The sequence below is a fragment of the Pogona vitticeps genome, chromosome 4, assembly GCF_051106095.1.
Source record: "Pogona vitticeps strain Pit_001003342236 chromosome 4, PviZW2.1, whole genome shotgun sequence".
Taxonomy (NCBI): Eukaryota; Metazoa; Chordata; class Lepidosauria; order Squamata; family Agamidae; genus Pogona; species Pogona vitticeps.
Genome location: NC_135786.1, coordinates 137,411,434 through 137,429,960, shown reverse-complemented (window position 1 = coordinate 137,429,960; position 18,527 = coordinate 137,411,434).

Genomic DNA, 18,527 nt, shown 5'->3' with positions numbered 1-18,527 from the left:
CCCCCCAAAATGCAACATTTCTATTTAAGCAATATGCCAAACAGGCAAAAAGGCTATTTTCCTCTCAAAGCAGCCATGCTCAAATGAAATTATAGCAAAATTATGCTACTGAATCAGGTGGATTACTTTGGAGAGGGCTGTAGCTTAGAAAGCTGCCTGTGATTTTCAGTTTGGAGCCTGTATCTCATTTCCCTTACAGCATACAAATGATTATTTTTCAGTGTTGGAATCTTAAGACATTTTGTACGCACACAATTCTGTGTAGCAAGCAGAAGAATATCCAAGGGGCATTAATTATGCTAAAGAGGCAGCATTATACTCTTAAACAGAAATCGCTAATTCCCACAGAAATCCCCTAAATCAAAATATTCAGCAGTGTTTTGTTATCTGAGTTGTAATGCTCTCAATTCTTTGTGGGTTGCAAACAGATACTGTGGAAGGCACTATGGTGAAAAGCTTTTGCTTTGTCTTTTGTACTAAGATGTTGAGCATTCTCCTCAGCAGAGTGCAATAGGATGCCAAAAATGTCTGTCTCCTGCCGCTTCTTACAAAAGGAACCAGCCTACGGCTTGCTAATAGAGACAAGAAGCTCTGCCTAGTAAACATTCAGGGGAGGGGACCCCACTTTAAATAATAAAGAGCTGGTTAAATTGAAATCACAGTTATGTTTTGGGGAAACAAGCCTTCTACTGTATATGCAGCAATTCCAATAACCGTCTGAAGGAAGAAACAAATCTGTGACCTGTATATTAATGAGAGCTGATAAAGAGCAGCAGTGGGGCTGTAAATGAAGAAGTCCTTAGCTGAAGGCTCACCTCTGCCATGAGCCCACTCGGTTGCCTTAGGCAAGCCTACTATTTTCTCAGCTCTCTTACTATTTGTAATAAAAGGTTGGCAACAGTGACCTACCTTACAGGATTGTGGTATGAATTGCCCAGATAATGTGCCCACAGTGCTTTGAACACTCTCAAAAGCATTCTGTCCATGCTTTGCATCATTGCAATGATTCGAGTATTAGGGAAGAATTAACTCTTCTGAGACATACCAGACCTGTCCCCCTCAGAACTCACTTTTCCTTTGTCCTAATAATAGCTGCTGCAAAAGCTACAAAGCAGCATTGCCAAAATTACAAAGCAACACATCAGGTCAATTCCCTACCACACAGCAGCTTTAAACTGTTCTGGGGACTGAGGGGAGCAGCAAGAGTCACATCACACCTTTTACCCTGTAATTCAACCTTGGTACTTCCTCTCAAATACAAAGCCATCATCAATGTTTAGTATGATTCGTGCTAAAGTACTGTATGGTTTGCATCTCTTATTACCCTTTCAAATGATAATTAAGAAAGCTGTAAAAGGAAGCAACTGTTACTTCAGCTTGTATTGAACTGTAGGAACTAAATTGGCACCATTTATGGGATTTGGTTTTCCTCTCCCTTTTCAAAAGCTTTGGTTAATTCTGCTTCCATAATACCAAGTCTCTTTGTGTGTGTGTGTGTGTGTGTGTGTTAGTACCAACAAAATACTTTCTTTCAAATGTTAAGGCAAGGGAAACTGGCATTTCAAATTAAAGGAAACACTGTACCAAAACAAGAGCATAGAGAAGAAAGAAAGAAAAAAGAATGAGCTGGGTGGTACATGTAAATGATGTACTTGAAGGTTATGAACAGGGAGCCTTTAGCTTGGCTTGTAGCTCACAACTGGGAGAGTTGGCTTTTAGCTAATTCCACTGATTCAGAGACAGGACAAGGAAGATTGGCTGGGTTCCTTCAGCTTACAAAGACCTAGTGGCTACATCATCTTATGAGATTCTATTAAGGGTGTGCTGCTGTGGAAAGCACACAGACCTTTCATGTTCTCATTTGAATTTCCATCTAAATGCATTGACAATGGCCATCTTTCTACACTGGCTTGTAATTATAAATAGCCATTTAATGGGCACTGTAGTACTTTGGGCTCTGCCTGGTGGTTTATCCAGTGCCTTTAAAAACTGGGAGCACTGCAGACATTTTGGGCTAATAGAACAAAAATGTCCAGACATTAAGATAAAATACTTGGCTTCCTTACCATACTCTGGTTTCTCCTGCTGAAAAGCTGCTGTGGTACCCAACTGGAAAAGGATTAAGATGTTTTATATTCTGCCTGTGCTTCATGCAGGATGTGTTTTAATCTTATTTAGCGGACTACTTTCAGACAGGCTTTTAAAAAACCCCAGTGCTTCTTTAAAACATATTCATCTATGGAGACAGGAGGGCTTTTGATTTCTCTCAAGTGATTTTCAAAAGTGTGAAGGCAGGGCTTGAGGTGAAAGGAAGCAAAATACCAAATTGCAAGAAGAGTTTAGAAAACTATTCTGAAAAAAATAATCAGCTACTTATAGTTCCAAGCCTTTCCCCAAGTAGTTAGTTACCATTTTAGCTGCATTTTAAAAGACAACCATTTACTCTGTAATTTCTCAGAGGCAACAGTTTTAGTCATCATTGCTTCTATATCCACCACAGAGCACAGGACAAGACAACACTGGAACCATGCAGTATTCCTCCTTCCTCATTTAATGAGGCCACACACCCATAATTATAAAAATAAGTTTAAAAGCTCCAGGTACAAAGGAAAGGAAGTTATCCATTGGTAAGTTGCAACTATAATGTAATAAAGGTAAAGATTCTCCTTGACAATTAAGTCTAGTTGTGATGCAATTATGCTTTTATGATTCAGTAAATCACATGAACTGGCTATTGGTAACTAGTTCTAGTCTTGCATGAGCTCTTTCTCTTGCATGTTCAACTCCTTCTCAGGCACACGTGTACATTATATAATCTGTATGAATACTAACTGGATAAAATGTGAAGCTACAGTTCTGCTGTCCTTCACAGAACAACAGATGTCCAGTAGCTTGTCTTCAAAGAACCACATACTTGGCTTCTTTTTAAGGAAAAAGTAGGCACACAAAGTCTAAATCTTGTTGCTTTTAGCTGCCCAGCAGGAGACCGAAGAGAAAATGATTACCTGAAGTGCTGTAGTTGCTTTTGCAACATGACCTCCATGGCTAAAGTCCACAGATCCGTTAACAGTATTTCAAACAGACACAGATTGCTGAAAAGTAAAATGGATGAGAATTCAGGAGGGTTTGCAAAAGGACAACTGAAACTGTAATTCGCAGAATACCAGCAGAGTGGGAGAACCACAGTGTGACTCAAACTTTACAGTGGACCCTCGACTTATGGAATTAATCCGTATTGGAACTGTGGCTACAGGTCAAAAATTCCATAGGTCGAGGGTCCATTTCCCATAGGAATGCATTGAAAACCATTTAATCTGTTCCAAAGAAAAAAAAAATCTGCCTTCTGTCCCCACTGTCCTCTGCCTCCCATCCCCGCATGGACAGGAGGCAGAGGGCACCAGGGACAGGAGACAAGAGGCTAGTGGGTCCAGCTTTCTAAGCCCCGAAAGCTGGCAGCGGGCACAGAGCGGCTTTTGGGGGGAGCGGCTTTTGGGGCTTTGAAAGGTGCACCCACTGGCCTCTTGTCTCCTGTCCCCGGTGCCCTCTGCCTCCTGTGGAATAAGAACTCCTGTGGACAGGAGGCAGAGGGCACCAGGGACAGGAGACAAGAGGGCAGCGGGGGCTGCTTTGAATTTTCCGCCCTTTCCTCCACCTTTCCTAGGTCGAAGCTCCAGCAGCAAGTCGAACTAAAATTTTGCGGCCAGAGCTTTTCATACTTGGAAATTTCCATAAGTAGGGACCTTCATAAGTCAAGGGTCCACTGTAACTGATTTTTTATAACAACAATTTTCTTAAACTTGCTTGCCTGTTAATATAACCGTGTTGTAGCGTTCACGTTTATTATGTTAAGTAGTCATGCATATTCATGTTGCAGGCTAATGTTGCTGAGAGGTGGAGCTAAGAGATACGTAAAAAGAGGTGGAGTCAGAGAGAAGGTCAGTCAGAGAGTCAGTGAGAGTCAGAGTGAGAGAGATTGGAGAGACAGAGTGTGGTATTTGGGAGATCTGAGCTGTGATTAGAGTGAAGAGTGAATAAGAACTGTTATAACCAATAGAAGGTTGAGATTGATGATCAATAATCCTGTAGAAGTTACCTATGATTAATAATCAAGCATCTGTAATCAATAAACAAGTTTTATTTAAAAGACAGTGAAGTTTGGACCTTCATCTTCATCTTTCCATAATTAATGTTCATTTAGTGATCAACTGGTGGCAGCAGGTAGAAAAAGGAGTATTAGTTTGCCTTCGTGTGCTCTGTGTTTGGAGAGTCAGGCAGGGGCATGAGGAGCGAAAGCCACACTTGTTAATGTCATACATGGTTTTATAAGCCATTCATATCTATTGGTTGAATATTGTGCAGCTTAACAGACACCTTATGCTTCCACACACTGTACCCCAAAGAGGTAACCGTCAGCAAACACTAGACAGTTTAAGGAATGATGAGTGGATTTTGAAGCCATGTCAAGGGGATATTCCTGATGTTGTTGGCATCTAGGAGAAATATGCACTGATCCCAGAAACAGGAGAAACATATAGAAAAAAGTAGCTCCTGGGCAGGAATCAGGGCCAGGAATACTTGGAGCAAGGGGAGTGCATAGGTGGGATCGAAGAAGTGGGGCCAGGAATAGGAGGGGGGGAGGAGGGTAATGGGGAGTGGTGAGCAGAAGCATGGGAAGAACTGCCACCAGTGTTCTGTGCATTGATGAATGTCCTGTGGAACGTGTGGACTGGCAAGTAGGTGAGCTTGACACAGGGACAGAGACACAGAAGTGGCACACCCATCTTTGCTTCACCTCTGGATCACCAACCATCATCATCTAAGGAGACTCACCTGCCTGGAACCACTCCCCTGCCAGGAGACATTAGTGATGTTGCCACCAGAAATTGTGCCTCTCATCGCCAGGTGCTGGCCTCCCACTGCAGGAACAGTCCTCCACGAGGGACTACTGGTCTTTCTGCAAGGGTGCTGTGGGACTAGGGCTGGTGAGAGGAACTCAGCGCCAGTGAAGAGCAACAGATGGACTGGGGCTAGTGAAAGGAACTCAGTCCCAGAGGAGGGGCATAGATGGACTCAGGAGAGCACTGCAGAAAAGTACTGCCTGGAGTGGGGAGTGAGATTGGCGCTGGGACAACTCAGAGCCCTCGGTCTACTGACTGTAGATTCATAAAAACTGTTCAAGGGCATCTCTGATCCATTGTGTCTATGGAACCAGTGTTGGATGAGCCTTTCCAGGCCACTCTCCCCTCAGAAGGGGTGATAGGGTGCACACACTGCTGCCTTCATCACCATGTTGTTTAAATAAAGTACTTAATTTTTCCATATAGCAATGAATGATAGTCACTCCTTTTTAAAAAAATGTAAAAATGGGAAGTGCATCCAGGAATAAATTAGCATAGGAGTTCAATTCACCCCTGTTCCCTATGTTTCCCCCAGCATGTTTGTGGTGAAATGTAGTTTAGCTGCCTCCCAGGCTTCAGCTGTGCCCCGCTGAATAAATTACTGTCTGAGCCATTTCATCTGTGCACAGGAACACCCCTTCTTCCACAAAACCCTACTTTGGCTCCATTCCAGGTGGATTTTTGATTGGAACGGCACCTTGAGCACTTGCTTGTGTACAGTTTGTATTGATAATATGCTTTGGTACAGACGTCTAGATTATAGGTTTATGAGAATTTGGCACAACTCATGGCAAAAAATCAAACATTCGTAGCAAGAAAGCAGAAGTGTCAAGAACTTATTATTAAAATAGGACATTTCTATGCTTGAATGGAATACTAAGCTAAGGGCTACAAAAATGTGAAATGGAGTCGTTTGGTGGATTTTTCTGTTGAAGCCTTGAGCTTCTCATGGATTTTCTTTCCACCTCCTCAGAAGTTTAAAAGAAGTCCCACTGCTGCTTAGATTCAAGTAGGATTTATTTGATCTGACAGAGTACATATAGTTCAAATACATGGGCCTCAGACATCACAGAAATGTCTTTGATTTGACTGCTGGTTTGCTCCAGAAAAAATTATTTTACCATAAAGGCTATCACCTGTATCCTTTCAATAAGCATAGTAATATCAGAACTATATCAGCTGTTTGTGCCACAGCATGCAGCCTTTCAATGTAAAAAGAGACAAAATGGAGGAAATCACGACTCCTCCTCCCAGATCTGGGCAAGCAACCTGGGACTGGATGGATAAGCAGTTGTACCAGACTTAAATTCAGTTCTTCAAACAACCTCACAGTTTATGAATGTCAGATTGTGCTTCTGTATCTGTGATTCAAAACAATGGGGAACCACCCAATATTGCTGCACAATATGATGCCCGTGTCACCAATAGGAAAAAGAATACCAAGCTTTACATAGCAAAGAACACCCTAAATGTTGATAACACTAATGGAAGTAGTCAGGATGGTCTACAGGATACTGTCTTATACTCACTATCATTCACAAGTGACATGAAGCAGGGGAAAATCCCAAAAAAATGGACTTCTTTTTCTATCTGTTAACCATTTCTCACCTAAACACAAATCAATTGTCAGGGCTGCTTTTTAACAAATGTAAATAGCAGTTACACAGGAAGGAGATGTAGGTTTATTTTTTATTATTTTTAAAATTTCCCAAACTTCCCCAAATTTGACACAGAGGAAGAGCAAATACATATTTGCTCTTCCTCTGGGGCAGCCCCACATATGTGTGTGTGTGTGTGTGTGTGTGTGTGTGTGTGTGTGTGTGTGTGTGTGTGTGTGTGTGTGTGTGTGTGTGTGTGTGTGTGTGTGTGCGCCTTGAAAGTTGGTTTGCTCTTCCACACAATAACATCACTGCTTCCTCATGCATGGAGATATTTTATAAGACACATGGGCAGTCCACTGAAGGTGCCCAAACTTGTCATCCCTCCAGCTCACAGCTTGCTGCAACACCATGGCAGGAAGAAGAGTAGCATAGGGGAGAATTTCTCAGACAAGAATGTGAGGAGACACTTAATGTTGCTATTCAGAAATCTGTACATTTTCCCATCCCCAAAACATATTGTCCTGATTTCCAGCATACATTACCTGTCTTTTTTTAAAAAAATAAATGGTGTACTTTCAGCCAAAAAGCCTCCTAGAAGGGCTGACACATCATCAGCAAAAAGACAACGGCCCCGGCATGCAGGGGTCTAAAATGAATGAAATGTAAAGGAAAAGGGAGGAAGAGAGAGGATGAATATATGCAAGTAGAGTGTGAAGGGAAAGCTCCAGGCTCTTCTGCCACTGGAGACCCCCAGTGGCAGGGCATCAAAAGGTACCAGAAAGGGAGCTGGAGGTTCCCCGTGGGGGGAAGGAGCTGGAAACAGATGAGCCACACCTATGTGAAGGGGTAGAGGCCAGGCCAAGATGAAAGGGGCCTGGTTTAAAGGAAGAGGAGAAGGAAGATGGGGGTAACTCGTCATTCAGAGGCAGAGGAATGGAAGGACATGGCAAAGCAGCCGGACGCCATGTTTTGTGCCTTGAGGGAGGATTGCTTGCTAATTGTGGAGCAGCACCTGCGTACGAGGGTATGGGTCCAGATCAAGGTTGCTGAAGGATGAGGGTGCAGGGGAAGCACCTCGATCATTATTCTACCATTGATATCATTGACCCCCTGGAGACCAGAGAGACCAGCTGAGTATCTGGGCCCTACCTATGCCTGGTGAAGGTGCTGGAGGAAAAGGTACCAAAAGGGGTGCCTGCACTGGAAGCAAGGAGATCTTGGGGGACAATGGAGGTTGTGAATGCCTGGCAATCCAAGCGTCCTCAGTGTTATCTGTCTGGGGTTCATATAGGAGACCGGACCCCAGCTCTGGACTGTGGACTGCATCAGATCAGCAGACAGAACTCAGGCTCAGACCAGATTTGGCAAAGGGCTAGTGAAGTTTACTCAATTCCCCTGTGAACTTTTGGGATGAAGTGCACCAGGTGCCCAATCTTTCCTTGTACCCCATTCCCTTACTTTAATAAAGTCCAAGTCCAGCAGCACTGAGAATCTCAACTTTATGGATCCCATGGATGACGATGACTTTCCCTGCCATCCCCACTCTGGACAGGGTCAGGGGCAGACAGAAGGGGCAGAACTATAGTAATTTATTTATTTTTAATAGAATTTAATGTTTTCCGTGACTGAATAGACCCAGAGTATTTCTAGGGTTCCTTATGCTAGCAATGAGAAGCAGCTGTGGAGCAATTTCTTCTCAATTACCCCTTGTTTTTCCACCATTTCTTCTATCTTTCACTCTACTGCAGAGAATCTGTAATAGAACCTTAGCCTCTTAAGAAGGCACATTCCCCACTTTTTAATGGGACCAATGAGCACCATCGTTTCATTGAACTATCCACTCATTTCTGAATCACCAACCTTCTCATTAAAAGCACAAGTATACATGTATAGAGATTTTTACCTTGTCCTCTCTCTTTCTTAGGGGACAGAGAACCCCACTTACTCAACAGGAAATTCTCCCAATTCCACTTTTACTTTGTCTCTTTGTTCCCATCTGTGTGGCATTGTGGGAAATACATTTCCCTCCCTGTGACTGGGAGACTGAATGCACGATTTAAGGTCCAAATATTTCTCCATGGGAAAAATCTTCCCTGCAGCAAAACCAAGAAATTCCCAGTTTTGGCACAGGGGAGATAAAAGCATTGGATTTTATCTAAGAGACAATTAAACCTTCCTACATATAGAAAATGAAGGAATACGTACAACACATTCTGAAAAGACTAATACTGTACTTAATATATAAATGTGGGGCTCCTTCCCTGGCACAAATCTTAACAACATAAAACACATGCATAGCTTCTGATCTACCAGCACAGGAATATAGCAAAGAAAAATGTTCCACCACCAGTTGCTATAAGGCTCCCTTGACCCTTTGTTACCTACAACATAACTGGAATCAACCTTTTCCTGACATAGTGCCAGGATGTGACGTGAAAGACTAGTCACTTGTAGTTTGCAATGCTGCATAATGGTATGTCTGAATTCACTGACAACCATATACACACCATAGAGAGTCTATGACCTTTTGTTGTGGGGCCCCACTAATATTCTTGAACTTCAATATTTATTTATTTTGAAAATTGTACATTTGACACAGCTATTAATTGAAAAATACCTCGTAAAATGTTGCTACTCTGCTCTTTCCTGTGCACCAGCTGCTATGGTTTTTTGGTGTCATTTTCCTAGTTGTTGTTTGCCCTCACTTACTCTTCCTCCATTGGCCACACTCAAACACGGATCCAGTTGGCAGTTACATCCCACATGATTTTGTTTACAGGTATCTATGCTATAACGAAATTAAACACCACTTCATGAAAGTCACATGAGTTATTTCAGCCCAACAGAAAGGCAGAGTAGCATGTGAGTAGTGTATGAAGCAGATCAGGATGGTACAAAAAACAACATGGGCCTATCTTTATGCTGAAAATGAAAACTTGCCAGAACGCATGAGGCACCTTTTGACACTCATAAAAATGAACTCAGAACAATGTAGAGTTACAGCTCAGTTCTAATTAAGGAGCACAAATCCCAGCCTTGCTTTCCCTAGATCACTATGTGCCACTCTAAAAACCACATTTGCCCTGCACGGATCTTCCTCAAGGAATTACTTGAAGTTATAAAGCTTTTTACTTGTCATGTTCCTCACTAGTTAGAAGTAGACGATGTGTCCCTAGATCGACTATGGTTACTTCCCTCTTCATTTCTAGCTTCCTCGTGGTTCCTTTCTCTGCTGTAATGTAAGGAACCTTACCAGCCCACCAACAGGATTTCGATAATATACTATATTCCCTAATTCTGCAAGTGACTATGTATGCTTGTGGTCTTAAATACTGAAAGTAGAAATAAGGAGGCATTTTTCTCTTCAAGTGACCAGATTCTATAATGAAATCATTTTTTTTCTGCAATCCATATGACGTTCCTCTTATCTTGCTCCATCCAGTGCTTTTCTCTATGACTCTCTACTCCGTTTCTTTCTTCTTAAAAATATGGTTTATTTTTACTGTCTCTTTATACCATGGATGGAATTAAGCACGTTTCATTTGCAGTACATATCTATGGGGAGAGCAATGGATTAGAAGCTTTTTACTAGCCAAAACAGAAAGAAAACTCCTTACAGAAAACTTCAGTCACGTGAAAAAGAAAGTATACCCTCCTTCAATTCTGTAGTTTTACATAACAGGAAATAATTTAAAAAATAACCTGGTCATTAGCAGGTCTGAAAATTAGGTATATACAACCTCAGATGAGCAACATATGACATATTAAACCATGTCATTATTTTTTAACAAAAACAAAGTCAAAATAGAGAAGCCACCTTATGATTCTATAACCACTTTTAGAAGAGATAACTTAAAGTAATTATTTTCTGTGTGACTTTCAGTTCACATCATTGTGCAGGAATTTTGGCCCCCTCTTCTTTACAACATTGCTTCAGGTCATTGAGTTTTGTGGGCATTTGTTCATGCACAGCTCTCTTAAGGTCCTGCCACAGCATTTCAATCAGGTTGAGGTCTGGACTTTGACTCGGCCATGGCAACATCTTGATTCTTTTCCTTTTCAGCCATTCTGTTGCAGATTTGCTGGTGTGCCTAGGATCATTGTCCCATATTCAGCCAAGCTTTAGCTGTCAGACAGATGGCTTCACATTTGACTCTAGAATACTTTGGTATATAGAGGAGTTCATGGTCAACTCAATGACTGCAAGATGCCCAGGTCCTGTGGCTGCAAAACAAACCCAACTCATCACCTCTCCACCGTCATGCTGTGCATTATGGCCAAACATCTACACTTTGGGCTCTCATGTCCAAAGGACATTGTTCCAGAAGTTTCCTGGTTTATCCAGATGCAACTTTGTAAACATAAGCTGTGTTGCCACATACTTTTGAAGAAAGAATAGGCTTTCTCCTGGCAACTGCTCCAAACAAACTATAATTACCCAGTCTTTTGCTAATTGCATTGTCATGAATTTTTAACATTTCACATGCTAACTGAGGCTTGTAGAGTCTGAGATGTAACTCTTGGGCTTTTGGCAATTTCTCTGAATATTGAAAGGTCTGACCTTGAGGTGAATTTGCTTGGATGTCCAGATTGGCAACTGTCTTGAATGTTTCCACTTGTGATTAGTCTTCCTCACTGTAGAATGATGGACTTCACATTGTCTGGAAATGGCTTTATAGCCCTTCCCAGTTTGTTTTCCTTCTCAGCAACAATTGCTTCTCTATGGTGATTGATGACATGTTTCTTCCTTGGCATTGTGTTAACACACACCTGAATGCTCCAGACCAGCAAACTGCTAAAACTTCAGCTTTTATACAAGTGGTCACACTGCTGATGATCTCAAGGGCATTTGGTTAGCAGCACCCGGCTGCTCCTTAGCTTCTTAATTCCCATGGAAGCAGTAAGGGTGTACTTAGTTTTGCACACATGGTTTCTCCATTTTGGCTATATTTTTGTTAAATAAATCATGACGCAGTGTAATATGTGATGTGTTGTAGATCATTTGAGGTTGTTTCTACCTAATGTTCAGACCTGCAAAGGACCAGATGACTTTTTTTTATGTCCTCATGCTTATAACATTCATAAAGGGTGTACGTTCTTTTTCACATGACTGAATATTTCTTATTTAATTAATTAATTTAAAATATTTTTACCCCACCTTTCTCCTTGAAAGAACCGAAGGCGACTTATTTTTTTAAGAATTCTTTTAAAGTTTTCTAAAGGATGCCTTGAAGTCGTGGCTTTCTTAATGAGAGGAGGAGCATGTGTTTAAAAAGAAGTCCAGATGCATATCCCAGCAATCCCTGCATTCCTTCAGCAAAAAGCAACAGAAAAAGAGGATAAGAGGAGAGAAATTATGCCTCTGAAAGACTTTTAAGATGTGAGAGTTTAAAATCCCTAGATAATAATACTAACTGGTGAATCATCTATTTCCTAGTTCTTTGAGCAGTCAGTGTCTCTAAAAACAAAACAAAAAACTCAGAATTACCAGCACCTTTGCTGAACTACAGTTCCCAAGATCCTTTGGGAGAATATACACCAATGCAAAATAGTACAGAATTGAAATATTTGTATAGGTGTAACCTTTCGGAAATTATCTCTTGCTCTATGACTAAGATGTTTTGCACACTGTCTCTTTGCATTACTAGTCCTAAGATTTGTCAGTTCTTTCATCTCACAACAAAATAGGTAAGCATGAGCTCCTACTTTTTACCTAGAAATCACTATTGAATTATACCATGGAAGGTTCTCTCTTTTTTTGTCCTAAATATGTTTATTGCAGTGTTCTGTGCATGAAGTTAGATAATGTCATGTTTTATAGCTTGGAGAAAGAAGTGTGCAAGTTTTTTAAATTCTATAGTTCATGTTTGCAGTATGAATAAATTTACATGGCAAAGCTGTACCAGAAAATAGTCTTAATCAGTTTAGTTGAAGACAATTATGCTGAAAAAAATTGACAGTAACTACTCAAAGCATTAATATGACATATTACATACATTTGCCAGCATGATGCAGGTAGAGTAATATTATTGTCCCCATATTATTGTCAGGAAGATGTTCAAAGACAGGAGCTCAGAAATTCTGAAGAAGATTTCTTCATTTATCGAGACTAGGAAATGAATTTAGTGCTCCCCTTTTGACCAGCCTTCAAACTAATTTTGTTAACCCTAGCATTTTTTCCCATCTACAAGGTTCTAAAAGCTTGCTCCTGAAAAAGGCCACTGCTGAAACTGAGGTCTTTAGATATTTAAATCTTCATTGCCAACATTTTGACCATAAATGATGAAAGACTTATTTTCAAAGGATAAGCAATCATTTAGCACATTATCACCCTTCTACCTGCCATTTCCCATGCCTAAATGAACAAAACATGCCTGGAAAAGAATGACAGGAGTTAGGGGCTTTGGTTAGTGATGAAATAGGACCCTTAGTCAGAAGTTAGGGAAAGAGTTAGGTAGTTTGAAGAATTGTTTTGGAAAGAAACACTTGGAAAGAAACGTATAAGAGAACTGAATGCAACTGTTATAAAGTGATTGAAATTAAATACAAAGTAACCAGCATATGTCCAAAGTAAATGAAGCTTAATGAATACCAAATACAATTCCATCTATGATTTCTTTGATTCTTAAATATGCTAATCTATTAATAAGCAATATTATATTTCACATGATTGATTCTGTGGTTCTAATTGGTAATTGAGGAAAGATTTCCTCTGGTGGTAGCGGATGTGGAGATAAAAGAAATTGTCATACCCGAAGGCAAATCTGTTTTGTTAGGGAGAACATACAGAGGGGCTGGGGTGTGTGACATAAAGTGGTGGCTTTTAATGCCCCTATGAATAGCCCATATTATAACACGATGAAATATTTGTGAGAATTCAGTTACAGTCTGTGTTGATATCCAGAAACTTTAATTTGCAGGCAAGGTGATATCTATCTGAACAAAACACATGTCAAAATAAATAGATGAGGGGGGGGGGAAGAGTATATAATTCCTCACAGTGTCGTATCCAGACATAATTGCTTGACTGTGACAATCCAATGAGTGCATAGAGGAGGTGAAATTTCAACCAGGGATTTCTAGTTAATAGTTCATGTACTTGAGCATTACAATATATCAGTTTTGCAATATTTGCATTAGATGGTAGCTTTCAGTCTCACTGTACCTGCAGAAGGCTGTTTAACCATGGACTGAAACTGAGTGGAGGAGGGATAATTTGCCCACATCAAATTAATAGTTATGGACACTGAGTTAGTTCTTGAGATTCCATAAGTGGACTTTTGATTTAAAAATGGTCTCACCAAAAAAGTTAAAGATGAATGAGATGTTTGGAGAGAAACCTGGCTCACTGGCAAACAACTGAAAAGGAGCAAGATGTGGAAGAAACTGTGGATAGTGGAGAGTTTATCAACTTGCCCCCCCACCTGCATTCCTTTGCCCAGTCAGGGGCCTGATGCTGAACATCTGGCTCAGGCCAAAACTGTTTCCTGGAGAATGAGATGACAGATTCATTTAAATCAACTGAGGTTTAGTCTCATGATCCCAGTTTCATAAACAGTGGCTTTCTGGGAACAATTTATTCTGGCACACACGAACAGATGAAGAAGGATCTGTCTATTCTGACTGCCTCTTTTCTGGACAAACATTCTGTAGGTTTCTTTCTACAAGCATAGCAGTCAGTGGGGAAAAGGGGATTTGCTTGTTATAAGAATGGAAATGTCACCATCGGTGGCCCTAAGCAGGGAGAAGTTATGAAGCACTCATAAGAGATGCAGGGATTTTGTTCCGTCAGGGATTTTCAAATATATAATTTTTTTAAAAAAAACCCAAAAGGCATATTTCTGGCAGAGGTTCTTTCTTTAGAAGGTGAACTTTATGTTTCCTGCACCTCCCACAGACCCTGCGCCAGTCCTAGGCTAAAGAGCAACCAGGGAGAGGCATCCTTTTGCCACCCCTCCTTGCCTCAGCCTACAGATTTGTTCTAAGATTGGATCTGGGTCAGTCTTCAGAATGGCAGTTTTGAGGCCATTTAAAACAAAACAAAACACAGGTAAGCTACCCATGGTCTCCTGTTTAACAGCACACGAAGAAATGGAACACTTCTTTCCAAATGGCACCCCAATGCCTATGCATGAATGTTTATAGAGGTTTTAAAAGAATTATTTCACTTAATTCAAAGTAAGGAGAGTCTCCCTCTAGGCCAGAGACAGACAACCTGTGGCCCCCTGGGTATTGTCGGACTGCAGCTCTGAGTAGCCCCAGCCAGTGCTATCCTGAAATGAACTAGTAATATACTTATTGTGATGACAGTTTGATTTGTCAGCTGTGCTTTGGATAGTTGTTGCTTGGTGGCCACTTCAAGGACATCAAGGTAGGAAAGGGGAAGGGAATTAAAATAATAACAATCCGAAACAAAGCATCACTGCTTGTGAGTTTCTTTGAGTGTATCTACACTATATAATCACAGCAGATTAATGTAACTTTAACTGTCTTGTCTTCATCCTAGGGGAGCTTCAGATAAGTGGTTTAATGAAGTGGTCAGGATCCTCTGTTAAGAGCTTCAGTGCTATCGCTTGGTGGAGTGCATGAGAATTCTCTACAATAGAGTTCTAAATGCCACACCAAACAATAACTCCCAAGATTCCACAGGATGAAGTCAGAATATCCTATGGAAAGTTAAAGTTACACCGATCTGCTGCAAATGTATATTTTTAAACACTTTTCCAATCTTCCTCCAAAATGATCCATACACTTTAAGCCAAAAATTAATTTTCTGCCATATGATAGTATGCACAGACACTGTTTTAAAAACTCATGGCTTCTAACTGAATTGGCAAGCCTGTGAGTAAAACCCTCTGAACTCAGGAAGGACTTCTGAGGAGATATGCATGAATTGTTCTCTTACTTGAAGCCACACCGAGGCTGCAGATACCCAGATGTTTACTTTCTATCACAAAGCAAAGGAATTCTGAGAAATGTGAACATTCCTTTTACAAAAGGAAAGTATACAGGATCACAAGTGTATCATTGTTGAGATCTTTTAATTTTTTTTAAAAAATGAATTCTGCACATGTTCAGAGTCATTCTATCCCTACTAACATACTATTGGATGGCAGGATAGGATGTTGTTTCCTGCACTTTTATTTTTCCAACCACAACAGTGTTATAAAAATGATCAACTGATTGGACTGCTTTTATGCCAATGATCACGACTGTGAAAATAATAATGGCTGTGAACAGGAAGAGTGCACAGCACAGGTAGTTTTCGCCATCTTCCAATGGGGCTTACTTCCACAAACCTTTAAGGCACAAACTTGAGTGGTCATACACACTTCAGGTAAGAGAAAATATATCCCTTTGAATTAAAAAAAATATAAAGCATTGCATTCTTGCAGGAAATGATGTTTCTGTAGCATGTCCAATCTAGACATGGCAGTGAAACAGTCAGAATAGCTTCTAATTTCATGGCCAATTTTCAAATTAATATATTGTGAGTTTTTATAGTCTCGTTTTTACTAAAATATTTGCTTCAGCTTTTTGGAAGCTTAGCAGGGTAGACCGTCCATAGACCTAGTGGGAAAGAATTCTGAAGGCAGCTTGGAATCTGACAAGGATCAGGATTAATTCTTGAAGAAATAAAACAAGCATAAATAAATACCATACTATTTCCCTCTTCCTCATCCCATTAACCCATTCCTCATTCATAATAAACATTGAATTTGAGACATGCATAAGACAAATTCCCATGCCCCTCAGAAGACCCTCGGCAAGGATGTGTTCCTTCTATTCGTTCTCAGTAGTTTTCAATGAGTTTATCTGGTATAGATCAATCCTTGTGGATTATTAATACAGGAGTAAATTATAAGTAGGGAGCAACACGACTGACACTTCACAGCACTATCAATCCCACCAAAGAATTGGGGGGGGGGCAGAGAAGACTGAACATTATTGGGGACTTGGAACAATGATGATAGCCTCATCTTTCAGACAAGTGAGAGTGCTTTCTTTTTTCTTTTTGGCAAGGTGGCTGAGTCTTCGCTCCCCCACCTGCTTTCTTTTAACTGAACAATCCTAAACCGTTTTCCACTTCAAATGGCAGTGTTTCTGCCTTTGACAGCCTGACAAGTGGGCCAAAATCAGAGCTTGGAGAAGTTACATTTTTTTTGGATGACCACTTTCAGGATTTCCCACCTATCCTGGCCACGTTCAAAGCTCTGGTGATAATATTTTCAGTAGGATCAAGAGACTGGCCCAGGGACATTTGGGCTTACATTTTGAAAAGGAATAGCAGGCAGGTTGAGGATTATGGTCATGCTTTAAAAGATAAGGAAAATACCATCTTTGTTTTCATAAGAACATAATAAAAGCCATGTTGAATCAGTCTAAAGGTCTATCTAGACCAAGAGGGGCTTAGTGATAGTTCGGGGAAAGCTTATGAGAGGGACATGAGGCCAACTGAACCTAGCAACAGTGTTGTTTATTTATTTTATTTATTAATTTTATTTATATCCCGCCTATCTGGTCGGGTGAGGACCACTCTAGGTGGCTAACAGTCATAAAAATACAACAATAAAAGATACAAACAATTCTAACTAACAAAACAGTAGAAACACAAAACATTACATTGCATTAAGTGTTAGACAGAAGAGAAACAATTAGAGGGGAAGAAAGGACGTCAGGAGTTATCTGATGGGAAGGCCTGCCGAAACATCCATGTCTGTAGTAGGTTCTTAAAAATACCCAGCGAGGGAGCCCCGTGAATCTCAGGAGGTAGGTTGTTCCAGAGGCGAGGAGCTACCGCCGAGAAGGCCTGATTTCTTGTCTTTTCCCTCCGGGCCTCCCTCGGCGTCAGGCTCCTCAGCCTCACCTCCTGGCTCACGCGAGTGACACGGGTAGATCTTGGTGGGAGTAGGCGTTCCGCCAAGTACCGAGGCCCTAAACCGTTTAGGGCTTTATACGTAAGCATCAACACTTTGAAGTCGATGCAGAACCGGATGGGCAGCCAATGCAATGCAGCCAGAGTGGGTGAGATATGTTGATATTTCTTCACTCCACTGAGTAATCTGGCCGCCGCATTCTGCACCACCTGTAATTTCCGCAGCAGCCTCAAAGGAAGCCCCACGTAGAGCGCATTGCAGTGGTCTAATCTCGAGATTACGAGCGCATGCACCAAGGTGGTGAGCGCCCCCACATCAAGGTAGGACCGCAGCTGGGCTATCCGCCTGAGGTGATAAAAGGCGGTGCGGACCACAGACGCCACCTGGGATTCCATAGTAAGCGCCGGGTCCAGATGGATCCCCAAGCTACGGACCCCATCCCTGGTGGGCAGAGTCACCCCTCCAAAAAAGAGAGGGAGTTTCCCAAATCCCCAGCTGTGGGGACACCCACCCTCAGTACCTCCGTCTTGTCCGGGTTCAGCCTGAGCCCGTTCTCCTGCATCCATTGCAGTACAGCCTCCAGGCAGCGCCGAAGGGACAGAACGGCATCTCCTGCAGTTGGTGAAAAGGAAATATAGAGCTGAGTGTCGTCAGCGTACTGATGACACATGGCTCCACACCCCCTGATGACCACACCCAGCGGCATCATATAGATGTTGAACAGCATTGGGGAGATAATCGACCCCTGCGGAACCCCACAATTGAGGCGCCACGGGGCTGAGACACTCTCCCCAAGCTGCACTCTCTGGGGGCGGTCCTCCAAGAAGGAACGGAGCCAGGCCAATGCCAGGCCACCTATTCCCAACTTGGAGAGCCTCCCCAGGAGGATACCGTGGTCAACGGTATCAAAGGCCGCTGAGATGTCGAGGAGGACCAGCAGAGACACTTTGCCCCTGTCGGCCTCCCTCAATAGGACATCTCTGCTCGACTCACTGTGTTATATACATGGAGGGAGACCCAGCCATCCCAACTAATAGTCTTTGATTCCACCTTCTCAAAATCCATTGCCCCCCCCAAAAAAAGTACCATCCAATTCAAAATCCCACTACCCCTCCCCCCAGTTTATACAGTTTTCAGGAATGTTTCATTAT